The sequence below is a fragment of the Octodon degus genome, unplaced genomic scaffold, assembly GCF_000260255.1.
Source record: "Octodon degus isolate 3935 unplaced genomic scaffold, OctDeg1.0 scaffold00023, whole genome shotgun sequence".
Taxonomy (NCBI): Eukaryota; Metazoa; Chordata; class Mammalia; order Rodentia; family Octodontidae; genus Octodon; species Octodon degus.
The window spans coordinates 2,091,507-2,108,790 of NW_004524599.1; the positions used below are offsets into that span (position 1 = coordinate 2,091,507).

At 46.2% G+C, this 17,284-nt stretch overlaps 1 protein-coding gene across 5 annotated transcripts in view; it reads left to right on the forward strand.

Annotated features, from left to right (window-relative positions):
* Atxn1 (ataxin 1) overlaps positions 1-17,284 on the forward strand; it is a 421,514-nt gene that overhangs the window by 112,891 nt on the left and 291,339 nt on the right. The window lies entirely within an intron of this gene.

Consider the following 17,284-nt stretch of genomic DNA (forward strand, 5'->3'; position numbering starts at 1 on the left):
TATATATATATGTTTCCTTCTATTAGAGCTTTAGTTACTATAAGTAAGGGGAATACAGAATTTTTATTTTATTTTTGTATTTAGGGCAGAGTCTACAGGGTCTACAGGGTCTCACTACAGAGATCAGACTTGTAGTGACCCTCCTGTTTACAGCCTCCCAAGTGCTGGGATTACAGGCGTGCACCACTGTGCCTAGTCTCAAGCTCCGTCTCAGCATGCCCAGGGGAGTGGGGCCAGCACGGCAGGCCTGGGGATCTAACTTCCGGCCCCTGTGTCTGCGTAAGCAGGCACTTTAATCCTCTGAGCTCTCTGGCCAGCCCTAGAATTTTAATCTCAAATTTGTTGCTGTCTGTTTGCATCCTTACCCTCCCTTTAGATTTCTTACCTATAAAGCCATGACTGTAGTTGAATTCTCATTGCCTTCATTGACAAATTAGTCTTCAATGCTTGTTGATTGGCTCCTGACTTGAAAACATTAAATGCTTCACCACTTGACTGCATTTCCTATAACTTGATCCTTGTGTGTTTTGCATAGTAAAGACCCTTCCCTGAATTCTTCACTTCTCTGTCCAGACCACTAAGCTCAGTGACAAACCTGCCCATTGGGCCCTGTGGGAGTTGGGTCAGACCAGGCGCCTTGGCCAAGGTGAAGGAGTGCTAGTGATCCTCTGGTGCGCTGTCTGGGGCTGCTCTCTTCCGGGTTCCACTGCTGATCGTTTGCTAGGAGGTGCTGAGTGCTCCATGGCTCTTTTGTGGGCTGGGAAGCATCGTGAGTGCCCCCTGACAACAGCTCAGGAAGCCAGCAGGCCCCTGCAGGCTTCATTACAGCTCTGCTGCTCCTCCCTGTCTAGCAGGTGCTTCTCTTCAGCTGCCCTCCACAGACGTCTGGATGGGCCCAGAGGTGAGGGAGGTTGTGGCTGTAGTGTCAAGATGCCTGGGGTCAGTTAGCACAGGCAGATGTGTCAGGAAGGGGCCTGGGATAGCCACATGGCAGAGCATGCTGAGCCTCTGCAAGGCCCTGGGTTTCATCCCCGGTCTCTTACCAATGTGTAACAGATGCCTCAGTGAAGAAGGGAAGGAGAAAGACACAAACTATTCTTTTTTTTTTTTTTTTTTTCTGGAACCGGGGATTGAACTCAGTTCCTTGCATGAACTATTGTTGAAACATGAAGGATCTATATTCAGAGTAGATGCTCTAATAAATTCCAAACATTTGAATAATTGTCCTGTTTAACTGAGGTATAGTAGACAAGTAAAATTTTATATATTTAAGGTATACAGTGTGATGCTTTTATGTACCTGTGTCTTGCAAAGTGTTTACCACAATCAAGTTGTGTAACACATTCATCCCTACATAGACAGCTTTTTTGGCATTGTTGGTGATAAGGATATTTAAGATCCACCTCCTAATAAATTTTAGGCATGTACTGCTGTATTATTAGGTACAGTCACCATGCCATGGACCCAGTCCCCAGACTCAAAGTTTTAAAATCCAGGTCTGAGAAACCAAGTATAGAAACCATAGTTTTTGGGGGTTTTTTGAGTAGTACATAAGTGTACCATTACATGTTGGGTGACAGTGTAATGTTGAGTTTAGTTCTTGAAGACAGCTTCCAGAACTTAAAGACAAATATGGAGTGTGTTATTTAAGCAGTCTGGGTCTCAATTTACCTAACCTAGAAATATGAATAAGACAGCACTTGCCAGAACTGTTGTAAAATTACAGGAGCAAATGTACACAAAGGTGTTGCAAAAACATTAGTTGTTGTTGCACATTGTTTTCTGGTGTTCCACCACTCAGTTCACATTAAAAAATTTCAGGATTTATTTACTTATTGATTAGCTGATTTAATTGATTGAAGGACTGGGATTGAATCCCAGGTCTTAGCACTAAGCTACTCTTGTGGCCTCTTTTATCTAATTTTAATTGTTTATTTTGAGTCAGAGTCTCCCTAAGTCACTAAGTTGGCCTGGCCTGGCTCCTGCTTGGGACTGTCCTGCCTCAGCCTCCCAGAGTACAGCACCATGTCATGTTTCTAGAACCCATTCTATTCTGAGTACATTCCATAGACTCAGCCTCTGTATCTGTCCCTGGCTCAGGAAGGTGAAACTGTAGGTGATCTGAGTTAGGGGAGATGAGCAGTGTTGAAGGGGCACCAGGGAGAGAGAGGCCTGGTCTAGTGAGGGTGCAGGGCAGGCTTGTAGGAAGTGCCCACCAGACTCTGAAGAATGGTGTGATTTCCACTTGGCCAGAGCTGCGGTATGTTCCACAGATGAGGGCGGAGCCTAAAGGGAGAGGGCGGGGCCTCATGAGGGCAGCTGGGCACCACCTTGGGGCCAGTATGAAGTGTATGAAACACAATAAGGAGAGACTTGGGGGGAAGATGAGTCACTTGCACAGTCCAGCTGTCCCCTGGTGTCTCCAGTGGCTTCACTCCAGGGTTGCCCTCCTCCAGGATCTCCAAATCTGCAGATCCTCTAGTTCTTGTATAAAACTGCATAGTACTTGAGTACAACCCATGCCTCCTCCTGTATGCTTGAAATCATCTTTACATTGCTTATTGCAGCCAGTGAAATGTAAATATTCATACTCTATTGCATGGGAAATAATACCAAAGAAAAAGCGTGTAGATGTTGAGACTCCTGCAGGTATTTTCCCCTGAATATTTAATGATATCTGGTAGATGGAAACCTTGACCCGAGAGCCCACAGATGCAGTGCCCTGCAGGAATGATAGTAACAATCGATGTGACTAGGAGTCAGGTGGCTTCCACTGCATGTATCAGACTCTGTGGTTGGTGCTTTGTGTAAATTAGCTCCGATCACAAGTCCTTGCCACTTAGGTGCTCCCATTTTCCAAGCAAGAAAGCTGAGTTAGTCTCCTGCTAGGGGTTAGGATTTCCTTGTGGTGGTAGAAAACCTTTGAAGGTTTTAAAAAGGAAGAGGGTCATTAACAGACCTATGAGTGACTTACTTGCCTGCTCCATTAAAATCTTAAGTTCCCAAGAGCTGGAGACCCATCCTACGCCATCCTGGGTTCTCCAAAGAAAGTACCCTGAATTGTCAACGTGGTAGATACCCCATGAGCACTGGTGGAGTCTGGTTTTAAAACTTCCTCAACACAACTTGAGAAATACTCTGTGTATTTTTCTTTTTTAAAGTGGAGATTAAACTAATGAATTTATTATGACTGGTTTCGCTTATAGATGTTTCATTTTGTTTGATCCTCACAAGACCTCATTTTGGACAGGTGCCTTGGGACAGTGTACACTGCAAGGCTGGAATGGGTCAGGATAAGACACAGCCACTAACCTCTTACCTGTGTTCCACCCTCACCCCTTGCCTTATTGAGACATCGCTGTTTCCCAACCTCCCGGGGTCCTTTTTTCTGTTAGTTTAAGTCCACTCTGCTATACAAGCACCTTATTGCTTTCAAGGAAACTGAAGCCCCACAAGGACCTAATCTACTTTGCAGAGGTTGATGGGAAAGAAATTGTTTTTAGCTATCCTCAGGACCAGGGTTCTTCTAAATGACATTGCTGGCAGGTGGCCATTCATAGGAGCCCATCAAATTAGTCACTCATACCAGCCCAGTGTCCTATACCGAGGGAGCCTGCGGATTGCATGCCCTTCACAGTAAATAAAATTCAGGAGTGAGTACATAGCAGGAATCTTGGATATTTAAGGCAAGCACTTTGCTCCTTCCATCTGATTGAACCCAAATTTATTATAGTACTAAAGGACACACAGCACCAGGCAGAGTGGCACTTGCCTCTGAAGGCTGCCTGAGATTTGGAATCATATATCATGAAAGAGGAAGTGCAATTTCAGCTATCGTGGGTCCTAGCCAGTGAAGTCATGGCATACGTATTACGTAAACTCAACCCAAATCAGTATTTACTAACTTGTGGTTATCTGCTCCATGACATCGGTTCTCTGGAAAATGCTCTAAGAGCAAAGCAGTTGAATGCATTTAAGTCAGGAGTGCCAGGTCCTTGGCTCCCATGCTGGGCTTGATTTGCAGGGGCTGGCTTCCCTGCAGCTGGGCATACTTGGGAAGAACAGACACTGTCACCCTCCTGTCCTGATGAGCAGTCACACAAGACCCACCCCCTCCCTTGCCGATGGCTCCTTCAGGCTCTTGGGAGGCTCAGGGAGCTCACCATTGTCTGGCTCAGGCATCCAGGGCCAGCCAGACACCACACTGCGCAAACATCCTTAATTTGAAATTTACATATATGTCTTTATGTATGGGGTATGAAATTTGATTAATAAATACAATGAATATTTAAAAAATTATTGCAAGGCCTGGGGACATAGCTCAGTGGCCCAACACCTGCAAGGTCCTGAATTTGAGTCCTGGTACAAAAAATACTAATAACAAGAATTATTACAGTGAAAGATACATTGCATGAATCCCCTTCAAAATATTTCTCCTCCCTTGAAACTGGCTCTTCTCATCATTCTTGGCACTTTCCATATGGTTTGCAACAGTGGAAAATTCTGTCAAATACAAACAGGACGTACAGTGCGTCTTTGTCTGCCTTACTCGTCAGATCTGGCATCGTGTGACTTTTCGCTCTCCCTCAAAGTCAGATTACCACGAACTGGAAACATCCTCAATCAGTTCAGGATGTTGAGGCAGCCAGGGCAGCGCAGATAAAGACGCTCAGTGACGAGGACCTCCAGAACTCCTCCAGGAAGTAGGAAGGCGATGGGATAAGTGTGGAAAGAGAATAGGATTCATGGCAGTGTGTCTTTTGCTATAATATATTTTTTAAAGATTACAAAATGGTAAATAAAACACATTAGAAATGATACAAAATTTTTTTCTTTTTTCTTTTAGGACCAGGGATTGAACTCAGGGCCTTGCGCTTGCCAGGCAGGTGCTTATTCTACTGAGCTATCTCCCCGGCCCCTACAAAATTTCATTAAACATAGTAATAGGAATTTGATAATGGTGGCTGTATTGCATAATGTTAGCTTCAAATTAGTTGTTTAGGTTATCAGGTATAAACCTGCATGGTTAGTTTTTTAAAAAGCTTATAAGGAATTAAAAAGAAAAATGAAAAAAAAAAAAAAGAAAAAGAAAAAGTAAACTTAAGCATTAACTGCTCCTTTCAATAGACCAGCAGAAAGCAGCAGTGTGGTTATCCAAGGAATGTATCCCATATGGACACATAAGCATATCTTTCTCCCTTATTTCTCTGGTCCTTTCCTTTCCGTGGAAGAGATTCTCTCTCTTTCATAGTGTCTGTCGTGCCTTTCAGATTTTATTTACTCTTTCAGGTTCTCATACTAGCAGGACAAGATGATGTTTCCACCTGCAGGTCTGATTTATTTCACTTACCCCTACAGTCTCTACTTGCATCCATTTACCTATAAAAGCCCCAGATATATCTTTTTTTATAGCTGAATAATGCTCTGTTATGTAAAAATACCACATCTTTTTTATCCATTCCTCAGTTGATGGTCATTTGGGTTGTTTCAAAGATATTTGCTATACTGTTTTTAAAAATTTAAATGTTTGCTGTAGTTTTTATCATACCTCATATGTATACTTTCATTCATTGGTATCCAAAAGAGATCTAGTCTAGGTCCTCTCTCTGATGTACAGAATATGCAGACCCTCAGCTCTCTTATGGAATATGGTGTGGTATTTGCATAGAATCTATGTGTATATTCCCATAAGTTTTATTTTTATTTTTATTTTATCTTTTTGGCTGGCTCAGCCCACTCTGAGGGTGGGGCTGGTGCAGCTTGTGGTGCCAGGGATTGAACTGCGGTGCCCTATGCCTGCCTAAGCTTGCCTAAGGCAGCTTTAGACCACTGAGCTATCTCCCCGGCCCTCCCATAAGTTTTAAGTCATCTCTAGATTACTTACAATATCATCATTTCAGTGGTGTAAAATCTGACTGAATATGATTACTACATGTTCAGTTTTTTTCTGAATATTATCTATGTGTTCATTGAATTTGTGGATCTAACACCTATGCATAGCGTATGGATATGTATGTCATAAAATTTACCATTCATACTATCTTAAAAGTGAGTAGTCCCAGCCCCACCTCCTGGGTTGTTCTGAGACAGCAATTGAGATTGGGCATGGTGGTACCTGCCTGTAATCCCAGCTCTTGGGAGGCTGTAAACAGGAGAATCACTATGAGCCTGATCTAGTAGTGAGACCCTGAACACCCTGTAGACCCTTCCCTAAAATATGAAAAAAAAAAAGTGAGTAGTCCCATGACCTTGAGTACAATCCCAGTGTTGTGCAGTGTGACCATTATCCATTTCTGGAGTGTTCCATCATTCCAGACAGGCATGCTACGCCTGTGAACTCCAGCTCCCTATTGTCCTTCCCAGCCCCTGGTGGCTTTTGTTCCACTCTCTGCCTCTCTGAACTAGCCTGTTTTAGGTATCACCTGAGAGTCCTGAACCGTTTGTCCTCTTGTTTCTGTGTCTTAGTTTTTAATATAGTATTCCAATAAACTGTTCCTGAGTAAAGCCCATACTGTCAAGACTATGGTATCAACAATTACTAGTAGAGTATGATTCTCATTCTAATTTAAGAAATTGGTGTCTCTTAGAAGTAGGCAGAGAGAAGACGTGGACTTTGCTTACATGCGCGCGACTGAAAAAAAATGACATTTGCCAAATGCAAGAGTGATTTTGTGTTTTTCTGTTGGTTTTAGCCCCTACGTGGCCCAGATTCTTTGCAGAATGTGTATAGGCGGGCTTACATTTCTGCAATGCCTGCTAGCAAGCTCTGAATATTTTAGATACCATTTTTCAAAGGACATAAATGCACTCTTCTTTTTGTTCATCTTAAAGTCAATCATTGTTACCTGCCTCTGTCCACCCCCCGGCGGGAGCACAGGATGCCTGCTGTTGGAAAACTGGTGAATCATCACCTCCCCTTGCGGTGGTGTTTCTCAGAGCAGAGGCATTTCTTTGTGCAAAGAAGCAGAAGCATTGTAATTCCACCGCTGCAGCGGAGCTGGTAGTAGAGGTGAACATAATTCTTCTTCTATTTACATCTTTAATGAGCCACAATTAAAAGTAGTGAGTTGGCGTGTCAGAGTGAATGTGTTATTTTCAGATTTCTGTGATAGGGATTGCTGCGGGTGGTGTAAGCTGCTAGTGCAGCACCCCGGAGCTGCAGACACCCTGAGAAAGCAAGCCCAGAAGGGTCTAATCTGCTTTCTGCAAGTTAATGGGACAGTAATGACTTTTCAGTACCACAGTAAAGATTGACCTTAAATCACAGAAGCTTGTGATTCTTGCATCATTAACATACACCATTTTCTTCTGGTTAAAAGATGGTACAGACTGATTTGTAGTTGAGAAGCTTAGAGGTTTTCTTTTTACTTTTTCTGCATGATAACTGTCGCACTTGGGATGTAATGGAGTGCTCTTTGTGCGTGGGAGCCGAGGTGTGGCATGCAGGTGCAGTAACATTTGTGGTAAATGGCCCTGTCTTCCCCTTGGACTGACTTCAGGGCACTGCCTGGGCCATTCGACCTGCTCCTTCCATCGCTTCCACGTTTCTTTCCATCCACTGACTGCAATTGCCCCGAGGTGCTAGACAGAGTCCTCTCGTAGGAACCTGCGGACGGGTTTCCACGATTGGGCGTTGCTGCACAGTGACAGGAACTGCAGTTTTGCTGGCAAGGTTGTAAAGCCACATACTGCCACTTAGAAATGTGTACTGCAGTGTTTACAGTGCCTATGTACTGCTGTAGAGGTCAGTAATGAAATAGGTAGCTTGCGCCCCTTTACAGACATCCCCACTCTGGCGACGTATGCAGCGCGCGCATGCGTGGGGACCAGACAGCCTGCTGTTGGCGCTGGTCATGCCTCAGTCTCTCACCTGCCGGGCTGTGTGCTTGGGTTGGGGCCTGACACCGTGCCTACTTTTAGGTTGTTATTTTTGTACACTGTCTTGGGGGGGGGGATGAAAACCTACCCTTCCCCCCATTCATCCCCTACCCTTCGCCTAACTATAAGTTTCAGGCTCCATTAACCGAATCCACGCCTGAGGATGAATATGTATCAGCTGTGCCTATGCATATGTTAATTAAATACATTCATTTCTCTTCCTTGCTACGATGTGAGATACACACACACACACACACACACACACACACACACACATGCCAGCCTGCATAATTCAAAAGCAAAAGGGCTGTGTGACATCTACCTCCTCCAATAGTCCTCCAGAAAATGTGGATCTTGGACTTTTAACAAATAACAGCATCATGTTTATCTGATCGTGTCCCACATTTCCCAAACTGGTGACTCACGCTCATGACTCACGCAGTCCCGGGAATCCCCCGACCTGTCCTCCCACCTGCCTCGGGGAGGGTACAGTAGTACACCAGGCACACTCGATTAGGAGCTAGCAAAGCTGGACTGCGTGGCTTCTCGCAGTGCCCCAAAGCCACCTTAAGCAAAATTAATTCAATGGCTATTTTGTGAGACACTTCTCCTAGCTTAGCGTGATTATTTTAAGGTAATTGTCCCTGTTAAGAGCTCACTTGTTACAGGTGGCTCTGATTTGAGAAACAGCTGTTGATGTCTAGTGTGCTGAATTGGTTTTTCTTCCCTTTTCTGAGAGTTCCTTTTTTGCTCCTAGTCTGTTCTCTGGTGTAAAAGCTAATTTACTTTAGTTTTTTTTTTTTTTTTTTAATGTACCTGATATGTAAGCCAGGGCATTTCCTGCAGAAACAGCATTGTTAGTACTCGGGAAGAAAAAAGAAATACTAAGAATATATAACAATTTTTCAAAAAAGTCAAGCATTTGCCTATTGATTTAAAAGAGAGATATAAGCAATTCATGCTTCCCCCTTATGAGCCCTCTCCACTTCCCACTAGTCAGTAATTGTAGAGTGGTATGACATCAGAGGCCAGGGAGGGATGTGACAGCCTGTGTGGGCAGCAGGTCCCCATGCATGATGCCGAACAAGGTGCCCACAAAGTGAGAATGAGCACATGTCTTATCCAGCTGGGCAACCCTGTCCCTGGGTCTACGCTTGGCCACAGAACTCACGTTCATGACTTAGCAGCCACAGGCAGGGCATGGGAAGGGAGAGAAGCAAGCGGGCAGATGGCAGAGTTGGAAACTTGATTGTTTGGGGGAGGAAGGCCATGGTCACACAGTCTAGGTTGCAGTTCCTGCTAGGCCACTCGTTTGGGGACCTGGGGAACACTCAGAATCTCCCCAGTGTCTCTGTTTCCTCCCTTTTCAGAGGAAGACCATCGGCTCAGAGGTTCCCTGCCTCAGTGACCTTCCCTGCTTCTGAGCAATCAGATGTCAGACTCCCGAGGGCGGTGGGCCCAGGAAGGACAGAGGGAGCACAGCAGGTGAGGGAGGCAGTGAGCACACAGGCAGGGGTGGTCAGGATCCCCAGGAGATGCCACAGGGTGAGCTCAGGTTTCTAGGAGAGGCTAGGGTTGCCACGCCCTGAAACACCCTGAAAGGATCCAGCCCTTTCTAACTTGGCCAGTCTCCCTGTCTTTCTTTCTGCAGCACCTGGGACTTAGCCTGTGGCTTTCTAACCTCTCCAAGTGGCCCCTGCTGACCCCTCTACTCTTCTTTCCAGGGTGCTCTCTGAGGCCATGGATGATGTAGACACTCTCAAAAGCAAGGGCTTTTGGTTTTGCCTGGGCTCAGACATCTGAGTGAGCTTTTGCAATGACCAGTGTAGGTTCTCCGTGCAGGCTCAGCCCTTGCTGGGCTGCTTGCTACTTGGTTGTTTGATTACTTCTCATGCACGCAGCTTCTGTAAAGTCCACAGTTTCCAGGCAGCCTGTAAGAGTAGCCCCACCGCAGCAGAGCCTAATAAAGTACACACGTAAGCCCAGCTGATGGGATAATAGCGTTGCTACTGATGGTCTGAAAACAGGACACATCATCTTAGGTCCGTCTGCATACTCAACTGCTGTGAGTGTATCTCACACAAATGCTCCCAGAATACATGCCTGGGTCTCGTGAGGTAGGGAATTCTATTGTCTTCTCCTGTTTAAATGAAGAAACCGATTAGGATAGATATATAGCTACATTCTCTTAATTCAAGGAATAAAGAGATTTGCCCTAATAGTATTTATAAATAGGATCTCATGTCTTCATCTTGTACAACAAATATCCACTAGGGAGGCAGTATGCAATGTGTTGATTATTGGAACTATCCTACCAATTGGATTTGAAACTGTCTCATTGCTATTTATTTCTCAATAAAATTATGTAAAAAAGAAAAAAAAATAAAATGTCTTCTTAAAATCTCAAAAAAATAAATAAATAAATAAATGAAGAAACCAAGTCCCGGAAAGCAGAAATGACTTGGTTTCACTTACAAACGATGCGGGAGCAGGACCAAGTCTTGTGCTATTGAGAAAGCCACATTAGTGCTGAGGGCTCAGTGTACTGATTGTGCTGGTCCCAGAATGAGGTGGAGCCCTTTAGATGGTGCCACAGGGAAGAGCAGTTGGAACAGCTTTGTACAAGTCAGAGTTGTGGGGGGAGGACAAAAGGGCGTCTCGGGCAGGAGCTGATTGCTTGTGAAGATTAAGCATCAGTACGGCTGACAACTAACAAGTTTGCGTAGCTGATGCTGAATGGTCCCTCACTGAGAGGTTAGCAGGGTGAGTGGAGTGGCATGGATGGAGAGGCGTCTCTGAGCATCGGTGTGGGCCCAGCTCTCATTAGTAGCAGGTCAACACCTTACGGAATCTCAGGAGAGCATAAAGACGCATGTTAGTCTGCACGTCAAATAAGGTGCAAGCGAAAACGTCCTGCCTGCCCTTAGGAGATTTCTCCTTGGCTTGCCTTTACCAGCAAGGCGAGCTTCACACCTTCTCAGGAGCTGTCACCGTCTCTCCGCTTTTCTTCCTGTTAATTAGCTCTGAGTCCTGGGTCACAGTCACATTTTGCTCCACCCCCAGGCCAAGGTGGGGTAGCTACCTGTGCCTGCTGAGTTGCCGCGCCTGCCAGGTGACTTGGGGACGAGCGGTGGCAGTGGCACTTGGCAAACATGCACATGTGAGGGTGACAGCCATTTTCTGCTGCTCAGGCTGGCATCAGTTAAGGGGATTTAAACTTGGGCAGGAAGGAGAAGCCAACTGGGGAGACCTGGATTTGTGGGTGCTCTGTGAAAAATAGTAAAATGAGGAATCATACCACACAGAAGGAGGATTTGCCCTCCAAAACTGAAAAAAGAAAAACAGTAACATCAGGAGAGGCTTCTCCAGGCTTGTTTATTGGTCTAATTAACTAATTAATTAACAAATTACTTTGTTTATCACCGTCCTTGTTTTCAAAAGTTTTATAGCAGTGTCCTCAATCTATAAACCTACTAAACAAGAATTTTACAAAGCAAGCCAATTAATGTGTCTCTATTTCATTGTTTCTTTTCTTTTTTTTTTTATATTTAGGACAGGGTGTATAGGATCTCACTGCATAGATTGGACTCCTAGTGATGCTCCTGTTTTCAGCCTCTCAAGCCCTGGGATTATAGGCATGTGCCACCAATCGCTGTCTCAGCACACCCTGTGGGTGGGGCCGGCACAGCATGACAGGGATGAACCCTGGCTGCTGTGCTCTGCCTAGGCAGGTGCATTAGTCTGCTGAGCTATCAGGCTGGCCCTTCATCGTTTCTTTTTTTCTTTTTCTTTTTCTTTTTCTTTTTCTTTTTCTTTTTCTTTTTTCTTTTTTTTTTTTGAGGAACCGGGGATTAAACTCAGGCCCTTGTTCTTTCCAGTCAAGCACTTATTCTACTGAGCTGTCTCCCCAGTCCCCTTCATTGTTTCTTAATAACAAAATGATTGTGAATCAATATTAACAGACTCTAAAAGCTGGGCATGGCACCACCTGCCTGCAATCCTAGCACCTGGAGGACGAGGCAGGGGGATCCCCAGGAGTTCAAGGCCAGCTTGGGCTACATAGAGACCCAGTCTCCTTAAAACAAGACTCTACGAACAAATGTCAAGTGTGTTTACATTTATCATCCACATGCCACTTTTTAGGAATGTGCTGTCCCCTTAAACCTCACTTTGGCTTAGCAGTGTCGGGGTTTCCAGCCTCTGTATGAGCTCTAATGTGGCCCTGGTAGCTGGTGTCCTCTAGTGTTTGCCTTTGGGTCCTTGAGCCCTCTACCTCTTGGGCACCATGAGCTCAGCCTTGCTGGGACCTTGTCACAACAGCCGTACCACGCTGCATCCCAGGGGTCCCCCAAGATCTGGGCCTGTAGCTCTTGGTATTTATGGTTCTCTCCAAGCTTGAGTGCCTCTGTGTCATTGGCGAGATTTCTGCCTGCACAAATTCAAATCAGAACTTCAGACGGCAGCACATGCTAGTATAGGCGCCGCTGGGGAGGCTGAGGCAGGGAGAGCTCGAGCTCAAGCCCAGCCTGGCCAACTTAGCAAGACCATATCTTAAAATAAAAATATTTTTAAAAGTCCCGAGCTCAGTGTGAAACTTCCGAGTTTGGTCCCCAGTTCCACACACAAGCAGAAAAATAAAAAACTTAGAGCACAGAGATTCTGGATTTTCTTTTTGCCTCCCAAGCTGATAGAGATAGTATGTGGTGTAGCATTTGCTTCCTATCTTGGCAGGCTCTTGGGCGCAGAGCCTCCTGCAGACTGACCAGCAGCTCTGGGTGAACACAGCGTCGCGGGCTGGCAGTCACACAGGGAGCAGAAGTGAGAGGTGAATGGACGTGGGGCCTGCCCCTGTGCCCGTGGGCCAAAGAGAGCAGAGGGACATCACCCCATTGGGAGCCTGGCCTACATCCCTTACTGCTTTCCTGTCCCCCTGCTTCACATCCAGGCAGAAGAGCAGGGACCAGACCCTGCGTGGCAGAACCCGGCTTCGAGCCAGCTACCCCTGATGTGTAACTCATGCTCACTGCCAAGCACAAGTGGGTGATTTCTGAACTGTTCTCTTCCTTTGTCCTTGTTATCCTTGGTTTTTGGTTATTTAATGGCGAACTGAAAAATACCTCAAAGACTCTACCAGGGAAGTAGGAGTTGGGGAATTAGAAGCAGAACAGTGAGGCCCGGCATTCGAGGGATGGTTTGGGCCCAGGGTGGGCTCAGTAATCACTGCCCAGTGTAGTCCTTGAGACCAGAGGGAGAGTCGCATAGAAAGTCCCGAGAGCCGGGACCCAAGGGAGGAGCAGTGAGAAGGTTTCCCGGTAACTTTTGAGGGGGATGCAAGGCCGGTGAGATGTCTGAGTAGAGTTGGGACTGATGGGGCTCTGGAGGGCTAGAGGACTCAGACCTGTGTGACCCCTGTGCAGGGCCATGCACCGTACTGGAGAGCTGACCAGTGTGTGACAGTAACATCCAAGAAAACTGGGGAGAATATCAGTGTTGCCGCATTGAGACCAATAGGAGTGAGCAAAAGTATGTGTCTTTCTAGACCCATTCCTGTCATATTCTGTATGCCACAGTTTCGCCCACTATATTTACTATGCGTCAGGGACAGGGAAGATGGACTTGGCATCAAGAGACATGAGTTCAAATCCACCCTCCACCATCTGTAGTCTGTGGGACCCAGGCAAGTTGATCTAAGTCTCTGTTCTCCGGGGCTGTAGTGTGGATAATAATCATACTTCAGAGAAATGCTACACAGAAAACAGCGCCGTGTCAGGCCCACACACGTACCTAATTAGTTCTGCTTATTCTCAGTCAAGAGCACAGGGGGGTCCTTTTTATTGTGTTTATAAAAAGCTGTAGTATGGCTTGAAAGAGTCCCTTGTAATCTAAAGAGATACATCTTTGAAATTTCTGCAGCAGCAGAAATGCAAATTATTACTGGGTACATTGCTGGCAGACGTATGAGCCATTTACATAATGAAACCTCTCTAAGATTATTTCTATTAATAGCAACCTTCTAAGTATCAATCTGACCATTTTGTATTTAGAATCATTCTACGAACAGATTCCTTTTATTGCCATGTCTTCTTAATATCTTCTGACAAGTATCATTATCTCTTTATTTTATATACTAGTGTTTATGATTTTCGGGTTCTTAACGTGTTCATCTACTGTCTAAGAACCTCATTCTGATAATGCACCACGCTAATGTGGGAGTTGGGGAGGAAGGGCTGTTGGGTATTTTCTCAGTTGTCGATTTGCAGTTGCATGGAGAGTACGCTGGTCTACATGCTGCTTGCGGAGGGAGGCTTTCTCTCCTGGCACGCTTGGTTGTCATCGCGTGCGTGGGATTGGTCGCTCTTCTTTGCTTCAAGTGCAAGGTACCTCCAGGCTGTGTGCAGGTAGCTGGTCTGTGCTTACAGTGCTCCCGAGCCCTGGAGCTTCCGTACAGGCACATGCAATAAACCCTTAAGGAATGAGGCTGGGTCTGTGGTCGGACTTCCCCACGTGACTTGTGTTCTCTGCTGGAAACCATTGGCTTTGAGCACAGCCAGGGGTTTTTCTCCGCGCCTTAGACCCCCAACAAGAAAGATGTTCAGGCGCTTGCTGGCTGAATCAGTGGGCTGCGAGCATGAGGGGACCTGGAGACAGTACCCACAGGTAGAAGGAAGCCGGTGTCCCTGGGAGTGGTCCCGAGACACCTTCCAGCTCCGAGCCTGCAGACACAGTTTAAATGACAGGAGGGAGACACCTCCTAGCTCCGAGCCTGCAGACACAGTTTAAATGACAGGAGGGACATAGCAGGCACTTCCTTGGGACGTGTCCTCATGGACCCTTTACAATAGTCAATGAATGGCCGGCATGTTTTGTCTGATTGCCCTTTCCATGAGAAAATTATAACAATCCTAATGCAGAAACATTGACAATTTTTTTTTTTTAAAAAAAGGAATAAAGAAAATTTTAAAAAGTAAATGTAGGTTTCCATTTAAAAAAAATCTGATTGCATTTCTATTTTGAAAAATGGTTTTACCAGTTAGGTCTCTTTATTTCTAAGAATCCCACTTGAGTCCACTTCTAAGGAAGGAAGATTTTGGTAAGGATGCAGAGCTGTCCCCTGGACTTTAGTGAAGGGGTGCAGTTGGACCTATTTGATAGAAAACAAGAACAGAGCAAATGAGACTGTAGTACAGGTGGGCACTGGGCTGCGCATTTCTCGATTTTCTGTCACTGTAGCAAATACCTGAGATAATCAAGTGATGAAGAGAAAAGCTCAGTTTTGATGCACAGCTTGGGCGTTATCAGCCCACAGCTGGCCGGTTCCGCTGGTTCCATCACCTGCGGTGAGCGCACTGTGGCAGGAGCTGGGGGCAGAGCCAGACTGCTTGTCTCATGCTGGGGAAGCAGAAAGCACAAGAGGAAAGGGCTCGGGGACGGTTGAGCCCTGCAAGAGCGCAGCCAAAGTGCCTCCGACATCCCACGAAAGCCCACCTCTTGGAGGTTCTGCAGCCCGGGGAACGTGCCCTGCGCACATGGGCCCGCAGGGAACACCGCAGACCCAGACTACAGCAGGTCACGTGTGGTCCGGATCATGCACCTGCATGGACAGGCACCTGCAGAGCAGGCACCTGCAGAGCAGGGTGCGGTGTACAGATGGGTCGGTGCACGTCTCTGCAGAGGTAGCACCAAGGTTGCGCAACTGCTTCTATATCTTTCTTTGTGCTGTTGAGGATTTCATAATCATTTAGTACCAATATAGCTGGAGAAAAAAAAAAAAAAAAAAAAAGATCACACATACACTGGTGGGCACATCTCTGTGTAGAGCGCGCGAAAATATCTGTGTAAAATGAGCAGCTCTTTTCTGCTTGGAGTATGCTAAGATGACACTATGTTCGCAGCCCTTCTTCCACTGGTTCCTGTTTGTCCTTCACTTTTTGTAGAGTTGCTTCCCACAAGGTGGCCTCCTGTAGTGCTGGGCCAGCCAGAGGGGAACAAGCCATAGGTTTTGCCTGTCCTGTTAAGGGACTGCTGATAGAGGGTCCTGTCCTTGGTATGTTATTTGGGGATGTCTGAGGCAGGCAGAAAGGATCTGGGAGCCCCCAGGGTAGCTCAGTATAGCCAAGGAGACCAGACACATGCTGCTGCCATCTCTGTCATCTGAGAAGGTGGTGCTGAGTTCACCACCTAGAATTCCATGGTTCCAGGTTGCCTGAAATGTTGGCCTCTTGGGATCCTGTATTTGGAGAAGGAAACAAATTCAGTAAGTAATAGTGGCTGGACCAAGATGTAGGACTAGTACCAGAAGAAGTAGACCCATGGGCTCCTCCTCCCGGCTCTTGCCCCCTTCCTAGAATGACCACATGGGGCTCCATAGCTCTGTCCTTAGCAGGTGTCAGTGTCAGTCCCCTCAGGCCGAAGGCTCTGCAGACTGAGTGGCCTATGCAAGGAAGGTTTCTTTCCTACCTTTCTGGAGGGGACAAGCCTGAGGTCTAGGATCCCTGGAGTCAATTTCTTCTGAAGTCTTTCTCAGTGACTTCTGGCCCATCTTCCTCTGCGTTCTCCCTGATCTTTCCTTGGTATCTGTGTCCTAATCTCCTCTTCCTACAGGGACACCTGTTGTGCCGCCCTAGGGAAGCATCCCTGTGGCCTCTCCTTATCTCAGTCACCTCTTGAAAGGTCTTGTCTCCCTATATTCTGGCTCTGAATATGCAGATTCAACCAACCAAGGATCAGGAATGTTTGGGAAAGATACGTCTGTATTGAAAGTGTACCTGTCATCTTTCTTGTCCTTGCTCTCTATAGGATGCAGTCTATCAGCTATTTACATAGCATTTACACTGCATCAGGCATTGCAGGGATCCCAGAGGTGAGCTGACGTCAACAGGAGGATGGACATGGGTGCTGTGCAGAGTCTGTGCCAGTGGACAGAGAGGACATGAATGCTGCAGGGTGGGCAGTGGTGGCACCAACAGCCCACAGGCATCATGGGACAGCTTGTGCAGTCATACCCTGAGGACCTGGGAGTGAGGGTTTGCATGTGGGAGTCTGGGCCTGAGCCACAATTCAACTTAAAATAGTACCTATAAGGGCTGGCGAGATAGCTCAGCGGTCTAAAGCGCCTTCTTAGATCCTTTGCACCACGTGTTGTGCCAGCCCCGCGCCCAGGGCGGACTGAGCCGGCCACCAAAAATAAATAAATAAATAAATAAATATCTATACATTGATTCATTCACTGATTATGGGTTATATTGGTTATCAGTCTTCAAATAACTGTTTCATTGGCTTTCCAACTATTAATTTTGCTGAAATCTACAGCCGCCTCATTCACAACCCTAATGCTAGAAAAGTTTCTGGGCATTGACTGTAGGCCAGGCCAGGTGTGGTGCTAGGGGATCCTCAGCAAACAAGGAAG